This window comes from Artibeus jamaicensis, unplaced genomic scaffold (assembly GCF_021234435.1).
Source record: "Artibeus jamaicensis isolate MK-2021 breed Jamaican fruit bat unplaced genomic scaffold, CSHL_Jam_final contig_923, whole genome shotgun sequence".
Classification (NCBI taxonomy): Eukaryota; Metazoa; Chordata; class Mammalia; order Chiroptera; family Phyllostomidae; genus Artibeus; species Artibeus jamaicensis.
This window is the reverse complement of record NW_026522014.1, coordinates 6,617,634-6,631,086: the sequence shown is the minus strand read 5'-3', so window position 1 is coordinate 6,631,086 and position 13,453 is coordinate 6,617,634. Positions and strand designations below refer to the sequence as shown.

Here is a 13,453-nt window from a genome sequence, read left to right as displayed (position 1 = left end):
AAAGAACCCACCTGAGTGCTGAGGGGCACTCAGTGAAGTGGCCTGAGTTTCACTATCTTCAACTATAAAATCTGGTGATTAAACTGGCCAAGTGGAAGATCTAATAAAAAAGACTGGAGCCCTGGCTGGTGTAGCTCAGTGGATTGAGCACGGGCCTGTGAACCAGACAATTGTGGTTCGATTCCGATTCCCAGTCAGGGCACATACCTGGGTTGCAGGCCGGTTCCCTGCAGGCCAGTTCCCAGCAGGGGATACATGAAAGGCAACCATACATTGATGTTTCTCTCCCTCTCTCCTTCCCTTCCCTTCTAAAGATAAATAAATAAAATTATAAAAAAAGACTGGAATAAATCTGCATTTTCCAAGCCTGATGAATTTTAAAAATCAAATTAAGTGACTAACTGGAATCTTGAAGATGGAAGAAAAGAACCCATTCATGTCCCCTGAAGAGTGGTCTAACTGAAAATTCTCTTGTCTCTGAGGAAAAATTACAAAGAGAGAAAGAGACTCAAATTCAGCTGGATGGCCACTGCCCCACTCTGAGACTGTAAAGGAAAGACTGGAAAAGGAATGTTCTCTATAGCAACATAAATGCTAAAATATAAACATTTTACTTTGATTTCAATCCAAAAATAAGTGAATTAAATGTCAAAGATGTCTATTCTAACTTGAACTTCTCTGAACAAAACCTAGTATATACTGGGTGCTAAAAATCTGTCCATGGCATGTGACTGGATATACTTTATACAATGTGTAGGTGTTAAATAAATGCCATACTTCATTTATTATATTTTTTTCACATTTTAACATCTCTGAAATGTGGATAAAATCTGAAATTAATGGCATGTTACAGTTTCACATGCAGCATCTTTTTTGTAGCACCACTTCAAGTAATGTCAGAACTTACATAGATGGTGTCTTAGATTTGATAAAGTACAGTATTCTTTCAATACAGTTTAAAAACCAACACTCTTTTGAGTCCTAAGGACCTCATAGATGTTGTAGCATTTGTGAGTTATATTAAGAGTAGCTGGGCCCTCACCAATGCGGCTCAGTTGGTTGGGCAGCATCCTGCAAAGCAAAAGGCTGCCAGTTTGATTCCTGGTCACGGCACGTTGCCTGGGTTGCAGATTCTGTCCCTAGCCTGGGTGCGTGCAAGATCAGTGTGTTCTCATATCGATGTTTCTCTCCCTCTCTTTCTTCCTTTGCCTCTCTCTAAAAATAAATAAAATCTTAAGAAAAAGATTTACCTGGAAAATGCTAAAGAAATTCCTCTGGGATGGTCTCCTCCTCCTCCTCCCCCTCCTCCTCACTCTTCTCCCTCATCCTCCCCTTCTTCTTTTTCTTCTTCCTTCTTCCTCTTCCTCCCTCCTCCTTCTTCTCCTTCTTCTTGTTTTTAATATTGATTGATTGATTGATTTAAGAGAGGAAGGGAGAAAGAAAGAGAGAAACATATGTGCCCTGTCTTGGGATCAAACCACAACCTTGGCATATTGGAACGACACTTTAACCAACTGAGCTACCCAGTCAGGGCCCAGAAAGTCTTCTTGGAAGCAAAAATGACATGTGGTTAGGAGGAGGTTGGTGAGCAAAGAAAATGAACCCAAGGACGACACTGGAGATTTAGGTCTGGCCTCAAACTCAGCTAGGTCTCTCTTACCTTGTTCCCTAAGCTTCTAATGCTAGGAATGATCAGTTTCAGTCCCATCATTTAATTGGAGAGCACATGTGATCTTCAGTGAAGTTGGAATCCACAGAGAGGACTCATATATCCTAGTACTCGTAGAAGAGTCAGTATAATGCATTGTCTACATGTTATTTTTATCCAAGGTTTGGCTATAGCAGGTGTTTTAAAAGATTCAGATTTTCATAAGATTCATATAAAGTAAATGCATTTTTAAAAACTTAATTAAAGCATTTTTGTCACCCTACTTAGATCAGCTCAAAACAGTATCAGTTCTTCCATATGGCTTCAGAGATCTTAACTTGAAGAAAGTAGCAAAGTAGTCAGTATTATGGAAGATTAAAACAAACAACTTATCTTTTTTTAAAAAAGATGAATATATACACATATCAATAGGGATACGTAGATAAGGCTGTGGAAGGGTGTATCAAAAGTGGTTACTTCTAAGCAAAAACTGTTTTTATTCATTACCTGTATTTTTAAACTTTGCCACAGCAAACATGTATTGCATTTGCAGTAATAAAAAAACAATAAGCATTTTAGCTTTTTTACAATTAAACAATGAGCATTATAAAGTACAGCTAGAATCCTCAAAGGTGCATCTTCAGGGATGCAGTCGCTTACTAATTTCTTCCCCAAAAGTTACCATCCAGTCCTGCTGCAAAGTCAAATTTCAAGTTCGTCATACTTGAGACAGTGGTATAGAAGGAGGGACTCCGCCCTCCATCTGAGCCGAGATGGAGACTTCTGTGTGCTTCTGTGCACTGACAGCTCCATGAACACTTGCAGTCTGCTTTCTCTGGCCAGGCCACAGAAGGGAGCGACTCAGTTAAAGGCATAAATCCTGCTCTGGATTTTGTTCAAAATGCTGGAGCTAAAGAGTCCTTTACTTGGATGTCACTTCAGTCCCTTAAAGCAAAAACTCCTTCAGTACAGGTCCTTCTACTGTAACTACCTTTGTGCCAAATTAAGAATAATGATAAGCACCATTTGTACAGAAGTGATGTAATACTAAACCAAAGGTCCTCATCCGCATAGCTGTGAGCATGGCTTGCAGATGTGCCTCCTTTACCATGTATTGGGTAGAAAATTATATTTCTGGTTTTTATATTACTCAAAAAAAGCCAGTATTATTTAGGTTCTTTGTTTCCTCATGTTATTAACATTTATTGACATATGGCTCTCTCCTCTTTTATCTTCAGTTTTTATAATTTTACCGGCTTTGCAGGAAAAACATACCCTTAGGGTCTGAACTGATGTTTGAGGAAATAAGCTCACTTTTGGTTCACACCCAATAACATTAACATTATTGTTCAGAAAAAGATAGCAGGCTATGACTTAAATGTTTTAATATATCCCTTCGGTCATCAAATACAAAGTGAGTTGTCCTACTGATAAACATTAGGACCTGTATAAAACGGTGAATGGTGTCTAGTTACTCTATTTTTGCCACCTAAGCAGAGAAAAACATTGTGATGGGCAGCCAGCCCTTCAGTGACTTTCAGAATTTAGGTATTTAGCACCTCTTCACATACTGCTCAGAGGACATCCTTTCTGATGATTTCAGAGGGAGAACAAAGGGGAATGGAAAGGAGAACTGACTGAATATTCGTAACACTGGGCAATGAAACCTCTCTAAGTTTCCACCCTGGTAAAAGAAAAATATAATTTCATCTTCACAGGGTGCTGTGACTAGTAAGAAGGATGATGTAGTAATATAAAAACAATTTGTAAAGCATTGTGTTGGTTGCTATTATTGCATAAATATGAGCACTGAGCACATTAGGAAAGACCTTATAAAATTTGGTGCTTTAGCACTGAAGGTAGTCATTAACTGCAGAGGCAGGGAGGGGACAGACTGCACACTGTTGTCCCTGGCATTACAAAATCCACTCCCAGAATTTCCTGGTTTGCAGTGCCATTCATGCTGGGTCAAGGCCAAGGTTCCACTCTGCCTGTCAGAGCAAAGGAACTCCTACTCCAGTACAGGTGTCTGATGTGACTGATGTCATTACTTTTATATCAGTAAATGTGGCAATATCAATGGAAAGGAAAGGATTAGCATTCTCTTGGGGGACTTCGGGGAAGCTTTTCCAATTCGGGAGAGATGGCCAGGAACTGGGATTTAAACAGCTAATGGGCGTTAACTAAATATACCACGAGGAAAGCTGCCCCAGTGAAATACAGGTCACCTCTTTCTGTCTCCACATATACACCTTAGTCCTGTGAACACAGCAGTCTCACACTGCAGGTCAGAGTTAAAGGTAACAGACCAGATGGCCCCAGTGTCCTGGGCGTAGAAAGACACCCCGTGGCTGAAGAGATCTGCTCTGTTTTCTGTAAGCAGAAATTCTAGCCGCTGCCATCATCATCTTACTTTGTGGCAACAGAGACAAACAAAGGGGATTTTCCTGAGCAGCATGAATGAGAAAGAAATGAGGCAAATTATTGAGAAACTGATGGGTGTTCGTTGAAGAGCAACAAACATGATTTATAATCCTGGAGGGCCTGCCTTCAGAGGGAAGATGAAAGAGACAAGCCTCCCAGCACGACCACTGGCTCTTACTGACAGGGATTGGCTCATCGGCCACAAGTGCTTGACAGGTATAAGTGGCAGGGACAGAGAAATTATTTAGTGTGGTCTAAGGGGGTAGCAGGAGGAGGGATGGAAATGAAAGTCAGAACAAAGATGATTTAGGTGGCTGAACAAGTCTCATGCCCTAATGGAGAGATCTATTATAGACTGTGCAGCCCCATCCCTTGGGATGCGTGGAAGCCCCATCACTCGTGCCATTTACAATTGGAAGAGGCACTAAAAAGTAGATCAGCATATTGGAGAGGGCAAAACCACCACATGCCCTTAGAGAGTCAGTGGGATGACTTAATAGGTCTTTTCCATCTCAAATTACTGTGATGTGGCTTGCACGCATGGGGAACTGTGTTGCTAGAATAATTTTCCATCATCTAGGTTTCTTTTCTGCTACTACTAGGCCTTGGTGGAGAAATGATAATGGTGATGGAGAGCAGTTTTTGCATTATAAATGGAAGTCTACAGGGTACTGATGCTTTGGTGTGAAAGCAAAATTGACTAGATTATGTTTTACATTGAGAGGTCAGTGTGAATAAATACACATAAATACATACACATACCAACTGAGACCCAAGACAACACACACATATTGATTGAGACCCAAGGCAAAGGGCAAGGGGCTCTGCCACAATTGGATATTGGCTGCATAAATAAAAGTTCAAGTAGTTTACTTTCTAATCTAGAAAAATCAATGGCCAAACACTGAAACTTGATCTTTTTAAAAATTTAAGAAAAACATCATTGGGCTTTCAGAACCTATTAAGGAGCATTTATTGTGCAGAAACTTGAGGACCCACGTCTCAAACATGTTTATACTGTATTTCTGTCCACAGCTGCAGTTGTTTTAGCAACTGACACATCCTGAAACTCCTGGTGGCCCAGAAGGGCATGTGTGGGCCTGAGGCAGTGCCAACCTGGGGAAGCAACTGCAAGGAATGGGCACAACCTGGTCAGATAGAAGCTGAGGCAGGCAGAGGAGTTACACAGGCCGGTGTTACTGTGACTGCTAGCAGGAACACAGCTGTGACCATAACTACCCCTCTCAGCCAGAGGGATGACACAGAAGCAGAGGGAGAAAAATGGCCAGAGGGTGACAGGAGAGTGAGGCAGTGAGAAAGTAAGAAAAAGAATCTAGTCTAGGAGGAGGGCAAACCCACAGATGTGAAGTTCTTTGCAGGTGGAGGATATCACGGTTCCTGATAAAAATATTGTATGTGGTTGGGTGTTACTTAAACTTGATGTTCTGGAACACTGACGTTTGCTACATATTCAGGGTTTGACTTACACCCAGCAAATATAGGTCAACCCTCATCCTGCTGCTCTCAGCAGCTGTAACCAATGGGAGACCGAGCTGCCCAGCACACCAGTTTGAGCTGCTGCTAATAGATGGAAATCAACCTAACCCCATTTCCTGCCTCTCTGCCATCCTCACTTGTCTGTTCATGGCCAGTTTAGGCACAGGCTGAGCTGCTGGCTGCTGTCACCGCTGGGACACTGAAGGGGAGAATCTGTTGCTGGCAAGTTCCCTTCTTATCTAGGTGAAAGATCTCTTATTGAGTCTTTAAAAAGAGGACTGTGTAAAATACAATACTCCCTTATTAGCCGAAGGGTTATCCTAAATTCATAGACAGATTTTACAGACTTTCACTTCAGTGAAACTTCAGAGATGTCCGAAAACAGGGAAATCCATGACAGGCCTGTTTCGGAAAGGATACAGCAGAGGTTAAATGACTTTGTCCAAGGCTATTTAGAGAGATGGTGGTAGAGGCAGAAAGAGAATTAAGGGAGTAGTCTGAGAGTAAATGGGAGAAATTTTCAAATTAAATCTGGAGAAAGAACACCATCGCTGACGATAATGGATTTAAGGCTCTTGCATCTGGCTAAATCTGTTGGAAATCCCAGTTCAGTAACACACATTCCTTTACCCTCCGTGTTCAGACTTAATTGAAAAGTGAATTCAGATGTTTTCCTATGCGCAGATTTTTTAAAATGTCCAACATGTTCTCAATGAGAATGACATTTAATCAAGCTAATTCTAGTCATGAGGCTCAACTGTTTACTCACTAGATTCCATGGAATTGAATTAGAAAAACAAGCTTTGAGCTACATGGTCTATTGTGAGTACATATCTTTCCACAGGATTTTGTGCCTTATCTCTCCTCCCACCACCACGGTATTCCAGAACAGTTGGGCTAAGCAAGAACTCCAGAAGCAGAGAATTCCATAACTCAGACTCTTTGATTCTGATAGATTGCTGTTCTCTGTTTCATCACGTTAAGAGAACAAATGAATTCCTGAAACTACTTTCTCCCACTCCTTAAGCTTCCAGAGGACACTCTGGAGTGAAAGTTGTCCATGTCCTGAAATAACAGGTTACTTCCTGTTCTTTGTGTTTAAAGAAATGAAATTAGGCTTGTTAAATAATGTTTAAAAGAAAATAACAATCACCCATTAACTTACCAGCCAGTGACAACCACATAATCATTTTTTGTGTATTTCCTTATTTCTACAAACATACATATAATTTCCCAAATTTATTATAAATGTTTCAAAGGGTTTTCATATAAATCCACATTGCCCTTCAGAAAATTATATCACTTTTAATCCATTTTCAATGAATAATGTAATTTTTTAAAAAGCAAACACACTTTAAATTTGAAGAGTTGAACAGTGATGCTTTGCTGCTGTACTTTTTCTTTGTCTTCCGCACTCCTAAGGTTGACCACTTCTCCTCTCCAGTTGTGGTTAGTATTAGAGGACATTGTATTTACTTCTCAACATAAATGTTGTTTCTGGAACTAACCCCAGCATTAGGAATGGGTCTTGATTAACATAAACCAAGGATGGTAATCCAATCTCTCCTGCTAGTAGTGAATGGTTCAAAGTCAGAAAGCATTCCTCTGACAGCAGATTTGATCCAGCTTGTTCCTAAATTGACTCGGTAAGGCAAGAGAAGGACTTGTCTTTCATTGGGAGGAAAGAAAATGCATTTCTCCTTTGATGGATGTGATCAGGAAAGCTTGTTGCTTCCAGTAGTGGCTAGGTACCATCTTATTCCTGAGAGAAATCATCCTGTTCTCCTTACAGGAAAAAAATACATTGACTGATTGTTTAGGCCAGTTTGAGTTTGAGTTCCAATTTTTACAGTGAAATGTTGTCATAACGCTTTCTGTTCTGTGGGGAGTTTTGTTTAGTTTTTGTTCATTCTTGTTGGGTATTATTCGTATTTTGTTGTTGATGTGGCAGAAACCCTACTGAGGATATAATCTTACTTGTCTTTATATTATGAATGTCTCCAAGTTTGCTTGTCATTTGCTCTTTACTCTTGTTTAATGTGAAGATTATTAGTTAGATCTATTAAATCTATCAGTGTTTTTCTTTGTGATTTAACTATATTCCATTGCTTTTACTTTTATTCATTCATTCACTAGAAACAGAAAAAAGTGTGTGTGAGTGTGCATGCATGTGTGTGTGTGTGTGTGTGTGTGAACTGCACAGTGCCAGGCACTATTAGAGGCAATAAGACTTTGCAATGAGTCAATAAAGACACAGCTCTTGCCCTCATGGAGTTTATACCCTAGCAGGGGATTGAGAATGGGTTAGATATTAACTGAAAAGCCACACAAATGAGTGTGCACTGCTAATGGAATGATCCCACAAAGGGAAGGTCACAACCTATGGGGGCTTTAACAGGAGGATTAAGTCTAGTTAGGGAAACCAGAGGGAGCTTTCTTGTGGAATGGTGATTAGCTATCAATGATAAAGAGAAGTTGGGCAGCTAGAGTAAGAGTAAGGTCCTCAGGAGGAAGCATAGGATAGATGGACTAACAGAATGTAAATGCAGCCCACATCCTAAGGGGGCCTGGTGTAAGATGAAGGTAGAAAGGGGGAATGCTGACCATGCTTAATATGACCAATATTAAGCCCATGTTAAGGAGTTGCACCTCTTCCCTAAGATCTATGGGAAATCATTAGAGGTGTCGTCTTTGGCAACCACAGTACAGTACCTTTACCTCCAATGTCCAACCCAATACTAAGTCCTATAGATTTTGCTTTCTAGGTATCTCCTTCAATCTATCCATGTCAATCCATGCATTTATGCCCATCTTTACCAATGCTTCCTTGGCCCATTCTACTACTCCTTCTGCCTGGACTAATGGAATAGCCTCCTTAGGGATCTGTTAGCACCAACCCTTGCCCTACTTCAATCCATTTCTACATGGTTATGACAATACAGATCTGACACTGATATCATTTGGTGGCATCAAAAACACTGGCAGTGGACCAGTTTGGTTTTTTGTTAGTTTTTTCAGAGGAGAGGCTATAGAGTGGGCAGTTGATGTGTTTCATTTTGGACCCACTGAGTTTGAAATATCCTTGGAATGTTCTAGAGAAGAAGCCAAGTAGGAGGTGAGTATCCGGTAGATATCTTCTGTTTACCCATTTGGAACCATTCTCTGCCTTTCTCTGCTCTGCTTCATGGCCAGAGAGACTGGCCTGTATGGAATGCACCAAGATTCCATGTATCCTAGTGCCTGCCTCCCATGTCCTCTGGCTTCTACTTGGATTCAGCCAATGGGAGGTACAGGCAGAAGACTAAAGGGAGAGAGTGAAGGCTGACTGTTCATTGCACATTGTCTACACCCCACATTCTCTCTTCCCCTTCCCCTCCTGCTTCCATTCCCTACCTCCTCCTCTTTCCACTGTGCCTTCAAATCCTCCTTCTTTGCCTCCTCCTTCCTCTGCCCTTCTTCCTCCCACCTTTTCCCCTTTACTCTTTCTTCAAGGGATCATTTCTACCTCCTTACTTCTTTAGGGCAAGGCAGTAATAGATCCCTGAAATACAGTATCAATATGCTCTGTTGCTTTCTCCAAATCCTTTGTAAATGACCTCTTAACTATGGGAGCAGGGAGTGGGTGGGTCAAGGGAGAGCAATAAGGGGAAATTGGGACAACTGTTATAGAACAACAATACAAAAATTACTTTACAAAAAACAAAAACAAAAAATCTCCTTAATCACCCATCTTGAGTGTGCCACCTGTTTCTTTCAGGGACCCTAACTAACATTCTGATGAGAAAGAAATAACTGGGCTAGAGTTAAATTTAGTCACCTGCATCGAGGTGGTAATTGGGGCCCTGGGTATGGATGTAAGTACCTTGGGAGACAGTGTGGAGAAGGAATGGGCCCTGAGGAACTCAAACGTTTAGTAGCCTCCAGAGGAAGACAGTTCTGCAAGGAAATTGGAGAAGTAGTGGCCAAAGTGACAGAAAATTCAGGGCTGTGTGTATCATAGGAAGCCAAAAAAGTGAAAGGAAGAAAAAGGATTGGTAGTCAAAACTATCAGTTGGTCATCAGAGTCTGGATTTAGTGACTTACACACACTATCATGTATTTGTTTCCTATTTTGTGTTCCTTCTTTTTAATGCTTTTAATTTTTACTTTAATTTATTTTTAATAAATATAGTTAAATTTATTTTGAAAACAGTTTAAGGTGAAAAATTAACTACTATTCCTTAGCCATTATTTAAACATAGTTTGTTAAACAATTCATCACTTTTTCTATTACCATTATTTCCTTCATCATACACTGTTTTCAAAAGTAGTAAGAGATGTTTGACCACTTCCTGTTGCACGTTTAAGAGCTTCCGGTTTGACTGTACTATAGTGGTTCAATGATTGTTTCTTCATCATAGTTTTAGTATGCATTACAGCAAATCTATCCTCTTAATTCTTTTTTACAATTATTTTTTAAATCCTCAACCAAGACTATGTTCATTGATTTTAGAGAGAAAGAAAGAGAGAGGAAGGGAAGGGCGGGGGAGAGAGACAGACAGACATCTGTGTGAGAAAGAAAAATTGACTGGTTGCCTCCTATGTGTGCCCCAACCAGAAATCGAACCTGCAACCTAGATGTGTGCCAGGGGGATGTTGCTTCAACCAACTGAGCAAACTGTCCAGGACTAACTTCTTCATTCTTAATTTTCAGAATTCTGTCAATAGCTCTATTTGATAGAATTGTGAACTATTCTTCCATGTGAACTTTAGAATTGTTTCTCAATTTAAAAAATCTTCATTAGGGTTTTGTTGGGGATTGTTTCAATCCTGTAAATTAAATTGGGAAGAGTTTAAACCTTTTTTGTATTTAGTAATATAGCCAGAAACTTGATATAATATTTTCCTCTACTGTCTGTGTTTTTCTGACCTCAGAAACCCTTCCCTTCATATAAGTGAAAAGGACATTCTCCTATATCATCTTCAAAGTTTTAAAGCTCTACCTAATAGTCTTTCATCCACCCAGAATTGATTTTTTTTGCATGTGGTATGAGGTAAGGGTTCAGAATAATTTTTTTTCTATGCGAATAACTAGTTACCTTCAGCATCATTTATTTAAAGCCTGGACTTTCTCAACTGCCTTTCTGTGTCAGCTCTGATACATATGAGAATCAGCTTTCCAAGTTCCTCTATCAATTCCTCAATGCCTGCATGCCAAAATAAATATCTTGTTGGGATTTTAAATGGAATTAAATAAATCTATGGGTCAATTTGAAAAGGAGTGACAACTTTATAATAATGAATCTTCCTATCCATGATGATAGTATCTCTTTCCATTTGCTTAAGTATCTTTTCATTTTTCTCAGTAATTTATGTTATGTATAAGGTCTTACTCATATTTGTTAAAATTTATTATTAGATATTTAATATTTTTGATAGTTCCACAAATAATGTTTTATTATATATTCTAATTGTTGGTGGTGTATAGAAATGCATTTTTAAAATAGTGACCTTGTATGTAGCAAATTTACCAAAAATTCTCCATTCTAATTTATATGTAGATTCTTTTATATTTTCTATGTAATAATTATCTCCTGCAAATGATGTTTCTTTAGTGTCTGCCTCTCTAATCATTATAAATTGCATACAAATTTGTACCATCTGATATTCCCAATATCTGACTAACATTTTTGCTGGTGATAGTCAGTTGCTTGTTACTTTTGTTGAGTATCAGTCATGATGCCTTTTTTTTTTAACTGTGGATTCATTTTTCCATGGGAATTCTTTGAAGTGTAGATGGAAGGGAGTTCATTTTAAAAGGATTTATATTTACTTCTGCCAGGTGCCCATGGGTACTGCTAAACAATGGGTACTTTTAACAAAATTCTCAGCTTAAAGTTTTTCCAGAGCATGCGGTAGTGTAACTCAGGTGGCAGAACTCACATCACAGTTAGCTTATAGGTAGAAACATTCAGAAAAGATTTTCCTTCCCCTTCAACCAGTGCTATCTTTTTTTAAAACTTTTCTGCAGATGTAGTCCCCTATTCAATCTGGGCTGCCACAAAGACAGGCAGAAAGCACATGGATTTTTTCCTTTCGCATCCCAGTGCAAACCAAAAGAACAATGTTAGATTGTTCAAGGTCTATCAGTGGATGCTATGTGCTATGTTTTAAGATAAGCAAATGTCCTTGTTGTCTGCTGTGAGGGCAGTTTGATTTCTGGTAGGCCCTTTGGAGCTTTACGTAAGATGCTGTCTTTGGGCTGGACCCAGGCTTTGTCACCCATCATCCATCTCTCACCAGGCTGTGAACACTGGAACCCCAAATCTTGTGATTTGTCAAAAGTCCTCAGCACCAAAGTCAGAATCAGTGTCTAGAACTTCTCAGTAGGGCCTTGCTTTGAAATCATTTTGACTTGACTTTACTAGTTAATTGGTGCACTTAGAAATATATTTCTATATTTTATTCATCAATTTTATTTTGTCAGCAGGAAGGTTGTGGAGGGTATCTGCTTTGCCCAGGGTCTTCCATCCACCCTTCTTGTACCTCAGCACCTTTTACTTCTGCCATGTTTCACCTCCTAAGTCTCAGTTTCAGATGCCTTTTCTGTGGCCATCACCTGCTGTCTCTGAGTGCCTCCAATGTTGATCAGTCCCCCTTTCACAATTCTTCAGCCCTGTTAGGATTCTGAATCCAGTCACCCCCAAATGCTCACTGTCCACTTGCTCAGGTGCATCCTCATCCAGATTAGAGTCTCTGCAATGCTCTCTGTTACCAAATACAACGTAAAAAGTGCCTTGAAGAGTTGTGCCACGCTGCAGTGCTGATACTGTGTTCCACCACCACAATCAGTCTCTTACACCCTTCTTCTCCATGTGTCTTTCCCTGTTTAACATCTGATCTGAGCTCACAACCGTTATTAATTAAATTCACATCTATCTGCCTACACTGTTCCTGGTTTTGGAGGAAAATAAGCAACTAAGCCACTGGCTCCAGTATGGTCAGCAATCCCACTCCTGTGTATTTCTCCAGTCAGGTCACTGTACCACCCTCTCTGCACACCATCAATCTCTCCTGACCCCACGCCTTGCTCAATAGATGGATTCCCTTTGTATTTCACTGGGAGGATGGAGTCTGACACCAGAGAGCTTCCTCGTCCACCCACTACCAAACCCACCAAACTTCTTGCACTTGTAATACAGTCTCAGCTTTCCCTCCTGTGACTTTGGGTGAACTATCCTCATTCATTTTTAAGGTTACCCTGTCCACTTGTGCATGCCATCCTGCCCCTTTTCCCTCTACCCAACACTGTCAGTGATTCTCTGACATTTTGTTTCTTCTCCTGCTCTAAGAATGGGCACAGGCTGTCGGGGTTGGTTTTTTTTTTCCCTCAGCACAAAAATGGGAGACTGCTTCTGGGAAGATGAACCTGAAATACTTTTTCATATTCCTCCAGCTCAGTAAAACTAAACCCCTTGGGCATTACATAGAAAAGAAAACATAAGCCTGAAAGGTAAAGAGAGGAAGGCAGACCAGCTGAGGACTTGGGGACCTGAGGAAAGACACAGTGGCTAGTTTCCTGTGTTATTTGTTTCTTTGTTTGCTTTCTATTTTTCTAGACTTGAGCTGAAGAAGCTGGCAGTCGGCAAACACAGACAGGTGCAGACTAAAAAGCCCCAACAAAAGCCTGCTCTGTTGAGCCAAAGAGCCAGGAAAGGGTCAGCCTAGCAAAATAGACAACTTTTAGAATTGTCTAAACTGCTCCACTCCAGCCAAAACCACAGAAAAAAACTGTGGCCATACCCCCACCCATGCCAGCAAAGTCACAGCAGGAAGCCTGGACTTCACCCCTCTGCTAGGCTGTACCAGGTGCCCAGCACACCTGCTGAGATGGCCTCAGATAGA

The 13,453-nt window shown here is 40.3% G+C and overlaps 1 non-coding gene across 1 annotated transcript; it reads right to left on the bottom strand.

Moving 5' to 3' along the window:
• Positions 1-11,577: 11,577 nt before the first annotated feature.
• LOC119059274 (small nucleolar RNA SNORA31) lies at positions 11,578-11,707 on the bottom strand. Its single transcript, XR_005084388.2, has one exon. It is a non-coding gene; the product is annotated as a small nucleolar RNA SNORA31 (small nucleolar RNA).
• Between the last annotated feature and the right edge of the window lie 1,746 nt (positions 11,708-13,453).